At 48.1% G+C, this 14,433-nt stretch overlaps 1 protein-coding gene across 1 annotated transcript in view; it reads right to left on the reverse strand.

The window, feature by feature from the left end:
- Positions 1-14,433, reverse strand: part of SAP130 (Sin3A associated protein 130) — a 988,428-nt gene that overhangs the window by 879,067 nt on the left and 94,928 nt on the right. The window lies entirely within an intron of this gene.

Below are 14,433 nucleotides of genomic sequence, written 5' to 3' on the forward strand. Positions count from 1 at the left end.
GGATTCGAGTTAGCACACAAGGTGCACCTACAGTGGCACAGGGGGCGCAGGGTGAAGATTTGTCGTTGGATGCCAGTCTTAATGGGAGATGCTGGTTTTGGATTTTGGCTGCAGGCTTGGTCCAAGAAGTCTTCAGAGAGGAACAAACAGCTGGGCAGATACGTTGGAGGACTGGGGACATAGGTGCACCTCAGGTCCTCGTCTCCAGGGTGCAGGGCGGGCGGATGCTGGGGTGCCTTTTGGGGTCAGATTGCACCTTACCGGGTGTAGGAGAGTAGGGTCTGCTATCCTATGGTCACCCCAATTTTTGCTTTTTGTTTCACTGGTTTTCGACTTAATGTGACTGTGGGCCTGCTAATCAGACCCACAGCCTGCTCTAAATTCACAGACATGTACTATAGGTACATAACCAAATTGGTACTGGACACCTTGTCAGCCCCTATACAGTGTACCATAGGTGCCATGGGCATAGGTGCATCCAAGGTCTACCAGGGGCTGCAGCATAGCTTTTGCCACCCCTGGCTGGTTCTTAAATTGACACAACTGGCTGATCACTCAGCTGGTGAAAGTGGCCTAACCCCAAGTCTGGCAGCTAGGACTACAGCATGAATCAACTTTAAATGAAAAATTTTAAACAATTAACAATATTTCATTGATTTTCATCATCACATTTAATATGTTACTTCTTATTCACATATTTCTCTTTATGATATTCTTGAACATAAATCAGTGTTACATTTTGTTAAACATCAATTCAACCAGTGGTTACAAATTCTGAGCACCCAATGCATTTCGGGACTCAAAAGGTCCCTTCATCAGGGGTACCTGTGTCACAAAAAAAGAATAACAAGGAAACAATTGTATGCGATGCCATTTCGAGCCTATTTACAGTTCAATGAAAAAATGAAAAAAATCAACTTCATCACTTTAACACTATATCAGTTTCAAATCATAATCTGCGTTAGTCATCTATGAGTTGAATCATTACAAAACATTAAATCTTTTTTGACAACTCCCTGTGCATATCTATGTCTATTTTTACACTGTGTGAAATACCTGTACTACTTCTAAAACAAGCCTCAAACAAAACTCTCATGAATCTAAGATGCCAAAAAATACCCGGTTCCCGAACGACAAAAAATGCTTAGAAGCTTATAGAATGGGCGACTGTACTATTATACCATCACAATTCCCTTACCTGAATTGTGAAAAAATATAACTCCCTGTGAATAAAAAATATAAGTAATCAACACTTCAGTAGTGAAGATTGTTAGATAGATGTAAAATGCCAGATTCTAAATCTCACCTGGTTTCAGCGTGTTCGTCGCAATAGATAATAAAATAGGTTGTGAAATCTATTAAAAAAGCCAAAATGCATATCCGTGTCTTTTTAGTTAACAATTCTTTAAGATTTTGTGCCCTATTGTAGGCAAATAGAGGTCTTTCTTTGAATAGTGCTTCAAGGTTTTTGTGTCTAAATTTTCGTCGGCATCTAGAGAAATCAAAAATATTATTAACAGAAGATGGGAACTGTTACAGTCAGAACCAGATTTTGGAGCACTATTCAAAGAAAGACCTCTATTTGCCTACAATAGGGCACAAAATCTTAAAGAATTGTTAACTAAAAAGACACGGATAAGCATCACTAAAGGGGATGTTTCTTCTCAAGGAACCAGGAAATGTTGGAATTGCAAGAATTGCAATAATGTGATTATCGGGAATATTTTATCACATCCGAGAACTGGTGAGAGGATATTATTACATCATTCAACTGACTGCAATTCTGAACATCTAGTATATATGATCAAATGTCCGTGTGGCCTACTTTATGTAGGAAAAACTGAAACTAAGATGAAGATACGATTATCAGAACACAAAAGCCGGATACGCAATAAAAACACATCACCACCTCTGGCTTTACATTGGATTGAACATCGACATACAGTAGCCCAAATCAAGTTTCAAATCATTGAAATAGTACCTAAAATTGAGGGCAGGGATAATTCCAAGATTCTCCTCCAGAGAGAAGCCTTCTGGATTAAAAAACTTCAAACGTTGATCCCCTTTGGGCTCAACGACAAATTAGAAATGAGTTGCTTTCTATAAAAACTTGTCCTGAACAATAAAGCTGGCCAGCTACACATGAAAAAATACACAATTTATTTTGTGCACACTACAACATTAGACATAATTAAGATGACAACTGACTCTTAACTTGCATAATGTGTTTACTAAAACATTTTTTTGTAGTTAATATAGTAATAATGATTTATTTATTCATTTGAATGTCTGTCTTATGTTTCATTACTGTTTTTGAAGCTTGAAAATGCAATTGTAATAGAGAATACATAGGGATAAGACTAGGTTTCTTTATTGCAATTATGGGCGCGTTCTATGAAGTTTTTGATCAATAATACATAATCGATTCGATTCCTGAGTCTGTCTTTAGTGTAGAGCCTGTTAATCACAGTATTACACGCCGTTTACTTGAAACGTAAACATTTAGTCCGTTTTTAGTGTTGTCGGGCGTTCGTTACGTTATCTAGCGATAAATACGCCGTGAGAAACACAGAAGTCAATCCCCTCCGGAGCTTGAGGAAGGAATGGCGAAAAAGCGATCGGACAGCGGTTTTTCGGTGAGTTTAGCAGTCGCTTGTGGTGGCGGTTTAGATCTAGACAGCCCGTTGTGGCAACCCTTTAAATTATGTGCATCCCTTTGCTTTATAGAATGTTACCTCGTTGAACCCTGTTCTCGCTATTCGTGGGACTATACGCTGCTAATGCAGGTGAGATGTTATACACTTTTCATCTCTTCGTGTTTGACATGAGCATATACGCCATGCTAAAATTGGGATGCATTTTGGCTTTTTTAATAGATTTCACAACCTATTTTATTATCTATTGCGACAAACACGCTGAAACCAGGTGAGATTTTGAATCTGGCATTTTACATCTATCTAACAATCTTCACTACTGAAGTATTGATTACTTATATTTTTTATTCACAGGGAGTTATATTTTTTCACAATTCAGGTAAGGGAATTGTGATGGTATAATAGTACAGTCGCCCATTCTATAAGCTTCTAGGCATTTTTTGTCGTTCGGGAACCTGGTATTTTTTGGCATCTTAGATTCATGAGAGTTTTGTTCGAGGCTTGTTTTAGAAGTAGTACAGGTATTTCACACAGTGTAAAAATAGACATAGATATGCACAGGGAGTTGTCAAAAAAGATTTAATGTTTTGTAATGATTCAACTCATAGATGACTAACGCAGATTATGATTTGAAACTTATTGAGTGTTAAAGTGATGAAGTTGATTTTTTTCATTTTTTCATTGAACTGTAAATAGGCTCGAAATGGCATTGCATAAAATTGTTTCCTTGTTCTTCTTTTTTTGTGACACAGGTACCCCTGATGAAGGGACCTTTTGAGTCCCGAAATGCATTGGGTGCTCAGGAATTGTAACCACTGGTTGAATTGATGTTTAACAAAATGTAACACTGATTTATGTTCAAGAATATCATAAAGAGAAATATGTGAATAAGAAGTAACATATTAAATGTGATGATGAAAATCAATGAAATATTGTTAATTGTTTAAAAAGTTTCATTTAAAGTTGATGCATGCTGTAGTCCTAGCTGCCAGACTTGGGGTTAGGCCACTTTCATTGGTGCACACAGTGCTTAGCAGGCATTAATACAGCATAGCACACAAAACGTCCGATCAGATTAATTTGATTAACTGAGTGCAACTTCCACCTACATACATACATTGATCACTCAGCTGGGGCAAGTTGGTATAATCACCTCTTGCTTAGATATAGTATACCTATATCTAAACCTATATCTGGACACATATAAACCTATAAGTCACTCCTATGGCAGGCCTTATCAATCCTGGAGGCATAGTGCTTGGTTTAACGTGAGATGGTGCTCGAGCATGAGCTGAGCCTGTCTGCAGCTGTCGGGAACAACTCCCTAAGCTGTTCCAGGATAATGCCATACCATATACTCTTAAGTGCATTATAATCCATCGCGGTTATGTGCCAACTTTGGTTTGGCTTTATCAAAACATGTCGTGTAAGGGGTCATACGATTTGGAATACTATCCCCTCCACAGTCCTGTTGACGGGGATAGCATTCCACCCTTCTAGAGGGAAAAGACATGTTACTTTACTGAAACGCAGTTAATTCTAACCAGAGCCTCAGCATCACAAAATGGATGCTGCTGCCACCGACACAAGTCTGACCTCCTGCTGCTGACCGAAACTTGGCAGAGGAGGCCTGGGCAAAGGGTTTCCTGTCGTGGGGAGGTGCTACACCACCCCAGACAGGAGATAGTGTATTGGGGCAGAGAGGGCTGAATGAAACTAGACAGTGCCTGGGGCGCACAAGGCTTCCCCTTGCATAATCCGGTCAAACCAGTTCTGGGGCACACAAGCCCCAGTCCCAGCGCGACCCTGAACAAAGGGAAAGGGGTGTAACCACCCCCTTCCTGGGTCCCACCCATAGGAGGGACCTAGCAGGAGATCCAGCCCACTAGATTAGTATAAGAGTGGGAGCAGTGCCAAAGCACTCAGATTATCCTGACTGAAACTTATGAAACGAAACTCTGGACCCTTCGACATCCTACTCGACGTAGAAGACTGAAGAATCTCCCTTGTGGTCAAGGAGTGACCACCCTGTGCAAACAGGCACCATCCAGCACCTCGACGTTTGCTTTGTTGCAGTTCCCGCCGGAACTCGAGCGACAGAGTTCGACAAGACCCAGCGTGCCTGCCTTCTAACAGCCCGATCCACAGTCCCTGCAGAGCTAAGACCCGCGGAGGCGACCTGAAGCGTGGGGCCCGCCATCTTGGAAAGACCACGAGACGCTGACCGTGCAGCCCCCGAGTGACCCTCGAAGCTGTGCATTGGGGTTTGAGAAGCCCCAGCCCTGAGCCTCTCTTGCACCGAAGCGCACCCCTTCACACTCACCGAGTGCTGCATGGGGCCCTTCTGCATCTTTTGGCTCAACGCGTTGGTCCGGTCACTTGCCCGTTGGCTTATGGCCCCTGTACCGACGAACTTTGAAATCTAACTTGTGAGTCTGGTTGCTCCAGACTTGCCCCCGCTCCCCTGAAAAGGAGCACCCGCTCTGACCCTCCGGGTCCGAGTATTAAGCGATCTTCGAATCCTGCCTGGGTTGCACTTGCCAAGAGTTGTTTGCTCCAATCCGGAAGCCGACACTGCCGACAGCGAGAGCCTGCGTGGGACAGCTCGTGATCCACTCCTGGACGCCCTCGGTGCCTCAGAGTCCACATGGCAGCGGAGACAAGCTTCCCCTCAACGACCTGATTGCGCCAGACATTGCCTGGTTCCTTCCTGGTTCCACCCTGGTCACTGCTTAGTGACCCAGACTCTGTCCCCTCTGCTTTCAGATCATCTAGATCTTCGATCCACCCTTGGATCACACCGGGCACTTCTCTTCTAGACGCCTGCAGCATCTTCAGCTCCAAGCACCATCAACCTGCGTGACGAAACCCAACACTACTTTGCATCTGTGCACCCGCTTCCTGTGGGTGAGGTAACTCAGCAACACCGGTGTTCCTACACTGGTACACACCTCTAGTATATGTGTCTAAAGTTTCATCCTTCTAGGTTAAGCGGAAGTCTCCTTTTACAGTAACTTTATAACTTTTACGCACCATTGACTTTGCATTGGTGCATGTGTGTGCTTTAAGCGCTGCACCCGAATCCCGCTGGCTTTTCCCGACTTCAGCATTGCTAGTCCCGACTGCTCCCAGCGATTCCCTAGGCCCTAGGCCTAACCACTGTTCGATTGGTATCTCTTATACCACTTTCTTAATATATGGTTTGCGTGGCCACTGGGCCTCATCCATAATTGTGCAACTTTTATATGTTTAACTGTGCTTTTGTTTAAACGCTTGTGCCTCTGCACTTAAAGAGTACAGAGGATTATTCTAGTAATAAATACATATATTTTTATAATATATAACTTGTGTGGTGTCCTTTCATTTGATATTACAGGATTGTGATTGGTAAAACAGCTTGCTTAACACGACCTCTTGAGTTAAGCCTTTAAGGCTGCTTAGTCCATGCTACCCTTAGGATAGCTTGTCTATAAGGTTGACTTACAACCATCACCATAAGGGATTGTTTGGACTGATACAAGGTGCCCCCAGAATTGGAGACATCATATCAGGCCAACTTCTCACACCGGGTCACTCACGGTTTGGGTGGGGTCTTCGTGCAGAGGCTGCAGGAGACGTCAGGGAGTCCTGGCGGGGGTCAACCCCTGGTAAACTCAGACTCTGGAGCGCTGGAGGACCTCGCTGGGACCAGTGGGTCACTCTGACTCGGGCCGTTGGCGACAAATGCAGTGGTGGTTCCAGGTGTCCGGTGTGAACACCTCCAGCCAGGAAAGGCATTGGTTCTGGGCTCAGGGAAATTAGGCTACCACCCCAGGGTTCCAGAAACATGTCTTGTGGTGGTAGGCTGGTGTTTACCAGTCAGGGAACCCACTAGAGGCTGGTTGTTTTTCAGTGGGCATCTCTAAGATGTCCTCTGAGTGCATTGTTTAATAAGTCCCACACTGGAATCAGTGTGGGTTAATTATGCTGGGAAGCTTGCAACCAAACTTCTCAGAATTCAGTAAAGCTCAAGGGATGTTATTCCAGAGGGCGGGGGCCAGGGCCCTTAATGAGCACCCCCGGCTTTGGACCTGCGCACACGCGGCACAAAGGCCAGGTGTAGGTTCGATGAGCATGGGGCCCGGAAAAGGTGTACACCGAGCAAAGATCGGTTAGAATTTGCGGACCCAGGCCATGCATGATCTTATGTGTGGTACACAAAGACCTGAAGTGAACGCTCTGTTCTATAGGTAACCAATGGAGCAGTCTGAAGGAGGTTGGCAGCATGGCAGTGTTTAGGTAGTGCAAACAGAGTGCGAGCAGCAGCATTCTGTGCCAGTTGAAGCCTTTTCGTCACTGCTTTATTAGTGCCCAGTAGCAGTCCATTGCAATAGTCCAAGTGTGACAGCACAGTGGACAGAACAATTATCTGTCAAGTGGGTGCATCAAATAGCCCCAGGATGGGCTTTAAGCCCCGTAGAAGACCAAAGTGGGTGCTTGGGGTGTGGGTGCGTAATAAATGCAGGACCTCCAAGGGTGGCACAACATGTGCAGCAGCCCTTAAGAGGCTTAGCTGTCATGGTCTGGTAGCGTAGCTTACTGTGTGCCTGCAGGAGGGCTGCGGGTCCGTTTCCTATGACGATGCGGTATGCCCGACTTCCGGTCCGGAGGAGTTAGCAGTCTAGCTGCACTCCGGACGCGGTCGTGAACCCAAGCACTTCCGGGGGAAACCACATATGGACCGTGGTTTCCACCCACTCTGTGCTTTGAATTCCGGAACCTGCGGTGACGCTTTACCGCATTGACCTGCTCTCTGCTAACGGCTTTCCTGCTTCACGCCGTATTGTTTGCCTGCAACGCTGTTCCCACATCGCTGAACACAGACCCTTTGCTGCCGCGACGCACTGGGAGAGTCCTTACCCGTTTCCCTGCAATGCGCTGGAGACGCCTTATTCTTCGTGCCTGCCACGCACTGGGAGCGTCCTTGTCTGTTTGCCTGCAACGCGCTGGGGGCACATCATTCATATTGCCTGACACGCGCTGGAAACCCATTTGCTGCTTTTACCGTTTACTATCACGCTGAAGCTCATTTGCTGATTTGGGTTCTATGCACTAGGAGCGCCCTTGCATAAGTTCCTGCCACACCGCGCTGGAGCGCATTTATTTGTTTTGTATTGCCTTAACGCGCTGGAAGATAATCTATGTCGCCGGACCTCAACTACTACACATTGGAGGGCCCGCTGAAGGGAAGTGCAGATGGGGATGTAATCAACTGGGCACTTTCATCCATATAATCTGGCACTGTGAACCTATTCAACGTTACTGGCAGAAGGAGCACGATGTGATCAGTGAAGTTTTGGCAGGTGTTCTCTGCCCAGAGGCACGCAGAAGCCTCTTAAATATCTGGGAAACCACTGACCTCAACAATCACACTACTCAATGGGTCACACCATGACTCATGGTGGCCAAGAGAAACTTCGCACACCTCTGGGGAGCTATGCACGCACCCAAAATAGCAGACGAAGACAGATCTCGACTGGTGTATGCATGGAGAAAAGACTGTCTATATTGCCCGTGACTGCCCCCGTAAATGGTCTAAGATCTGTGACTCATAGAATACGTATCGTGGTAATATGTGTACCGCCTCGTAATATAGACTAATGATGCCCCTTCTCCGTGACACCCAATGTAATATCCCATTGTATTTATGCTTTTATGAGTCTCCACTGTATTTTCAAATGTCACATCCACTGTACTGTACGTTCATCTCGATACATGTTAATAAAAATATATTTTTAAAAAATAAGGCATTGTAGGGGCATATCTGCTCATGTAGATATGCCCACACCCGAGATTGAGTGCACCCTGTTAGAGGGCTTATAAGGCCAACTATAGGGATGACTTACCTATACCTTTGCAAGTGCTGCTTGGACATGGCACAGAGGAAGTGTGCCACACCGACTTTTGTAGTTTTTTGTCTGCACCAAGGCATGCAGGCTGCAGTGGCAGTCAGCATGGTTCTGGTGCGTGGTCCCTAGGGGGGAACTCTCTTCAGTCCCCATGCCCTAGGTACCAGCGAACCATTTACTAGGGAACTGGAGGGAGGATCTGAAGCTGCTAATAGTAGTACAGTTTTAGGGAAAGAACACTAGTACTGGGAACCTTGACAGCAGGGACCCAGTACTCTACAGTCAAAGTAGCATCAAAAGCCAGTGGTGACAAATGTAAGGATGGGTCCAGATGATGCCAAAAGAATCAATTATCAACAAGCATTTACAATGCAATAGGTCTCCAGCATTAAAGTTTGAGTTACTGGCATTGTAAATGACAATGCTTTGCATTATTTTTTTATTTTTTTTTGCAATTGGTATATAAACATTGTTTGTGAATGGTTAGCTGTGAGGTGAGGTTAGAGGTGGTTGGCAATGAAACACAACGCCTGTCACTACTTCCTGGATGGGGAGGAGGGAGTATAGAAGCCCATTTGGTATTGAGATGGAGTGTCATAAAGCCAGGGAGAATATTTTCTCTTTCCAAAGGCCATGACAATTGATTGTGCTAATGTTTGTTTTTAACTAGCCTGTGTGACTACAAAAGTTATTCAAACGTATGCAAATGCGCCAACCCCACTACACTGAGGCATGTTTCCTATGCATTACACGCAAAAAAAAGCCCAGGCCGATTTCTCACCCTGCTTATTTCTTATTCATTTTATTTTGTTCATTCTTATATAGTGCAAACTCGATCCGAAGGTATTTATTGGAGCGCTGTACGAGAGCACCAAATGCATTGCACAAGGACACATTCCGTTTTTGGTATGCACGGGGAGATTAAGTGGTTTGCCCAGAATCACAGGATGGTGAGCGGACGCCAGCCTCGAACCTGGTTTCCCAACTCCAAAGTCGGCAGTTCCGGCCGTTATGCCACATCGTTGAGAGAGAGCGAGAGTGAGCCCTGCTGAAAGGGACAAGGCGCTGCACGTACAAAGTGTCATTATGTAGATTGTAGGCAGACACTTCTGAGGGACCAGGTGAGCTACGCCACAGTGCCACCCAGCGTTCTTCAACCCCCTGCGCGGGCATCACCGATGCCACCTCACAGCAAGCCTCAGGGCCCCCACAGCTGCCCTTTGATGTTCCCCACTGAGCTGGAAATGTAAAGCATCTGCAGCGCACTTTGATGGTGTGTAATTATAGCACCAATGTGTAACCTGCGGGTCAGAGGTCAGCGCGCTCGCACGCTGGCCTGCTTTGTGCTGGAGGGAGCGCGGATTGTAAACGGGAAGAAAAGCCCTGCAGGGCCGGGCTGTAAAACAAGCAACAGAGGATGTGTGACTCGTAAACCTCACCGCGTGCTCCAAGGGTGAGGGCAGGCATCGTCCAGGCATGAAGATGCAGTCACTGTTAAACCCCATGCCGTGGCTGTGGGTATAGCCCACTGTCCCTTTGCAAACTCCCCATGGCACAGTTTGGTATGATGCAGCCATATTATTACAGCAGGGTAGTGTGTGTAACAAAAACAATGTTTGTGTGGCAGAAAATGCCCCCGGAATCCCACCGCGGCCACACCGGAAGTCAGGCAAGGTCGCCGGGGGCGGGGCCGCGTCCGGACCGGAAGAGGAGGCAAGCGGAGTAAATGCGTCTCGCGGCCCGGGGCTCCTGTGAGCGGTGGAGAGCCCCGGGGCCGCCAGCAGGAGGTTGCGCAAGTGTTGCGGGGCTCCCTTGACCAAGAGGGAGCCCCGGGAAAGGAGCTGGCAAGAGCCGCAGCTTCAACTCTGCGGAGGGGGCACGAGGCACATCCCCGGTGCCTGCCCCTGCCGCGTGCAGAGAGCGGAGTCCCCCGAGATTGGCCAAGTAAGTTCAAAAGGGCTGGGGGGGTGTCTTGGTGCACTCGTGTGTGTATGTATGTGTGCGACGGCGGGAGGGGGGCTTGGTGCACTCGTGTCTGTGTGCGCGCATGTGTGTATGTGTGGGGGCGGTGTGCTCGTGTGTGTGCGCATGCGTTAGCACGGGGAGGTGTGGCTGTGTGCTACAGCTTTCCAGGAGAGGAGACAGGAGCTGGCCACAGCGAGCGCATTCGCGCGCACGCGTGGCCTGCTCCATTCCCCAGCGCACGGCCAGCTCCTGTCCCCTCTCCTGGGAAGCAGAGTCGCTCTTGTGAAAATTGTTTTTTAAAAATGTGAGTGTCACCTTATTCTTGTATTTTTAAATCACTCACCCTTTGCTCCTCTAATCTGCTGCTTGCAGACCTCATTTCGCCCAGACCACCCGTGCAGCGGATCTAGCGTTCCACGGCTGTTGGTACCGGGACACTCTTGGCGCCATTTCCGGCGCTTGCCGCGGCCACGCCCCTTCGAGGCCACGCCCCCTTCCTAGCCCTTAAAAGGCGCTGAATACAAACGCCTAGGCAGATTGACAGACACTCCTGAGGCGGAAAGCCGGGAGCACGATTCTTGTGAAAATTGTTTTTAAAAATTTGAGTGTCACCTTATTCTTGTATTTTTAAATCACTCACCCTTTGCTCCTCTAATCTTCTGCTTGCAGACCTCATTTCGCCCAGACCACCCGTGCAGCGGATCTAGCGTTCCACGGCTGTTGGTACCGGGACACTCTTGGCGCCATTTCCGGCGCTTGACGCGGCCACGCCCCTTTTCAAGGCCACAAATCCCCGCCCCCTCTCACAGACCCATAAATCATGTGTAGATTCCGGACGCGCAGCGGACGAGCGCAGCGGGCGCGCCGAAGGCGCGCCTAAGGCAAGCCCGTCTACGCCCGACCGGGGCTAGGGGCATGTCACTCTGCTCAAATCATCACTTACTCCTCCACACAACTCCGCAGTCTTCAGGGCCCCTGGCCTCTCCCGGCCTCCACTCTCTCTCTCATATCCACACATGACCTTTCCCCCGCTCCTTCATCTCCCAACCCTCTCGCTCCCCCCACTCCCTCTCACTCTCCCAGAGAAGACACCAGCCCAGTCTCACTTAAGACTCTCTCGGCCTATTATCTTAACACCCGGTCAGCAGTAGCCCACTCACACGAACTGTCGGTACTGCTAGACCTCCACGCACCTGATCTCCTCTTCCTAACAGAGACTTGGTTCAGCGAGGATTCTCTCCCTACCCTACTGGTCACTCTTCCTGCTCCATACTATGCTCTTCGAGCAGACCGTTCCAATGGTAGAAATGGGGGCGGCGTAGCAGTGGTCCGACCTCCCCTTCCAATGTCTACCCCTGCCAGATATTGCTACAACAGAGTACCTAGCTATCCGCACCACTTCTATCACTCCCCCTCTTACTTGTGTCCTCACTTACCGGCCCCCTCAATCACCCTTATCCTTCCTCCCCGATTTTCAGGAGGTACTATCCACACTGACGGTCAATAACTCCTCCATTTTATTACTGGGAGATTTGAACTTTTGGCCTTCAGATCCTGCGGAATGCCCGTCCTCCAGGGAATTCTCAGATACACTCCAATCCCTTAATTTTGTATCACATGTTTATTCCCCCACTCACGTCAAAGGACACATCTTAGACCAGATTTGGTCCCTGAACTGCCCGATAGACTCTCCGACCATCTCGCCATGCACCTGGTCCGACCATCACTTGATTTCGTTTACCCTTCCCATCAATCCCTCTATCAGGCCCCCGCTTCCAAAGAATGTTTGGGTCCGCTCATGGAGCCGAGTGGATCCGGAGAATCTATCTGCGTTATTAGCCTCTTCCTACCCTACCCTACAAAGCCTTTCCACTCTTTCTCAGGCCGCAGCCATTGAACATTGGCTCTCCTCTAGCTGTGATTCGATCGCCCCGTTGAAGCGGGTGACTTCTAAACGGGAGAAAGATGCCAACTTATGGTTTAACGAGGATCTTAAAACTACCAAACTTGCAGTACGCCGCGCCGAGCGTGCCTGGAGGAGGAACTATTCTCCCTCACTCAGAGCTGAGTTTACCACTCTCCTTGCTCAATATAAGAAGGCCATCCTGGCTGCAAAAACGGCCTACTTTTCCGCAAAGATTCATGCAGCTGAGAATCAACTGAGGGAAATCTTCTCGATTGTCCACAATTTGGCATTTTCCGACAGGACATCTCTCAAGCCCTCCCCGTCCCAGGACCTTTGCCACTCTTTAAATAATTTCTTTATCGAGAAGATTGCTACTATTAAAGCCAACATCCCCTCACCCCCCGACTTTTGTTGATCCTCAGTGCCCCCCACCTAAAGGACAACTCAATGCTTTTCCTCCCTTGACCAAAGACTCCTTGGCCTCAATAATTCCTCTTGTCAAATCCGGATCCCCAATGGACACTTGCCCTGCACACATCCTTCGCCACATCTATACAACCTGTCCAGACCCCCCCCTTCACTTCCTTAACAGTTCCCTTTCCCAGGTGGTTGTAGCCAATCTATTGAAACCGCTGTTATTGTCCCCATCTTAAAAAAACCTGGCGCAGATCCTTCGATCCCCGCCAACTACCGCCCTATCTCCCTCCTACCATTCCTGGCGAAGGTGCTCGAACGCCATGTCACCAGGTCCCTGAGCACCTTTGTGGAGGAGTATGGGATTCTCGCTCCCCGCCAGGCCGGTTTCCGCCCCGCACACTCTACGGAGTCCGTAGTTCTCTCGGTCCTTGACAACCTCAGGGAGGGAATGGATACCAACCAGGCCCAGGCCTTGGTTCTCCTCGATCTTTCAGCCGCCTTTGACACGGTTGATCATACCATCTTACTCTCCCGTGTCAAGGCGGCGGGGATCGGAGGTACCGCTCTGGTATGGCTATCCTCCTTCCTGAGGGACCGCACCCAGGCTGTTCGCCTGGGTGACTTCTCTGCGGACTTCCGGAAAGTTCAGTGCGGGGTCCCCCAGGGTTCCTCCCTCTCACCCCTCTTGTTCAACCTTTATATTGCCCCTCTTATCTTTTCACTACAGCAAATGGACGTCAGCATATACAATTATGCTGACAATCTTCAACTTGTTTTCAACCTGTCTTCTTCCCCTACTTCCATCTCAAACTTCTAGTCTATTATGATTTTTATCCAGGACTGGATGAACTACAACCACCTGAAACTTAACCCGGATAAGACCGACCTGGTGTTAACAGGTGGTTGCTCCAGTCCCTGGTCCTCACTTTTTTGGCCCCCTTCCCTAGGTTCTCCCCCGGTCCCCTCTACCTCAGTTAAAACTCTAGGTATCAAACTCAATTCTCAGCTCACTCTTCACTCCCAGGTCAGTTCCGTGGTGTCCTCCTCGTTCCTGTCACTACGCACCATCCGCAAGGTATCTCGCTTTTTTACCTTCGATGCCTTGAAACTGATCATTTTGGCAATGGTAATTTCCCGCCTGGATTATGGCAACGCCCTATATGCGGGGATCCCTGCATATAGTCTACAGCGGTTGCAACTGATCCAGAACCAGGCGGCACGGTTGGTGTTCAATCTCCCGAAATCCCACCATGTAACTCCCCTTCTCAGATCTCTACACTGGCTTCCTGTCCGCGAACGCGTCCAGTTTAAACTTGCTTCTATCACCTTTCAAGCAAGACTGGGCGCGACTCCGGCTTTTATAACATCTGAAATTGTTCCCTATGTCCCAACCAGAGAACTGCGCTCCTCCTCGCAATTCCTGTTATCAGCCCCCCGCTTTCGGAGAAAGAAATGGGGAGGATCAAAGTTTGCAACCCTTGCCCCACTCCTGTGGAATTCCCTTCCTCTTGAGCTCAGATCTATAACTCTGTACCCTCAATTTCGGAAGAAACTCAAAGCCCACTTATTTGTCAAATGTTTTAACTAAACCACTTGGTGTTCC

The sequence above is a fragment of the Lissotriton vulgaris genome, chromosome 11 (genome assembly GCF_964263255.1).
Source record: "Lissotriton vulgaris chromosome 11, aLisVul1.2, whole genome shotgun sequence".
Lineage (NCBI taxonomy): Eukaryota > Metazoa > Chordata > Amphibia > Caudata > Salamandridae > Lissotriton > Lissotriton vulgaris.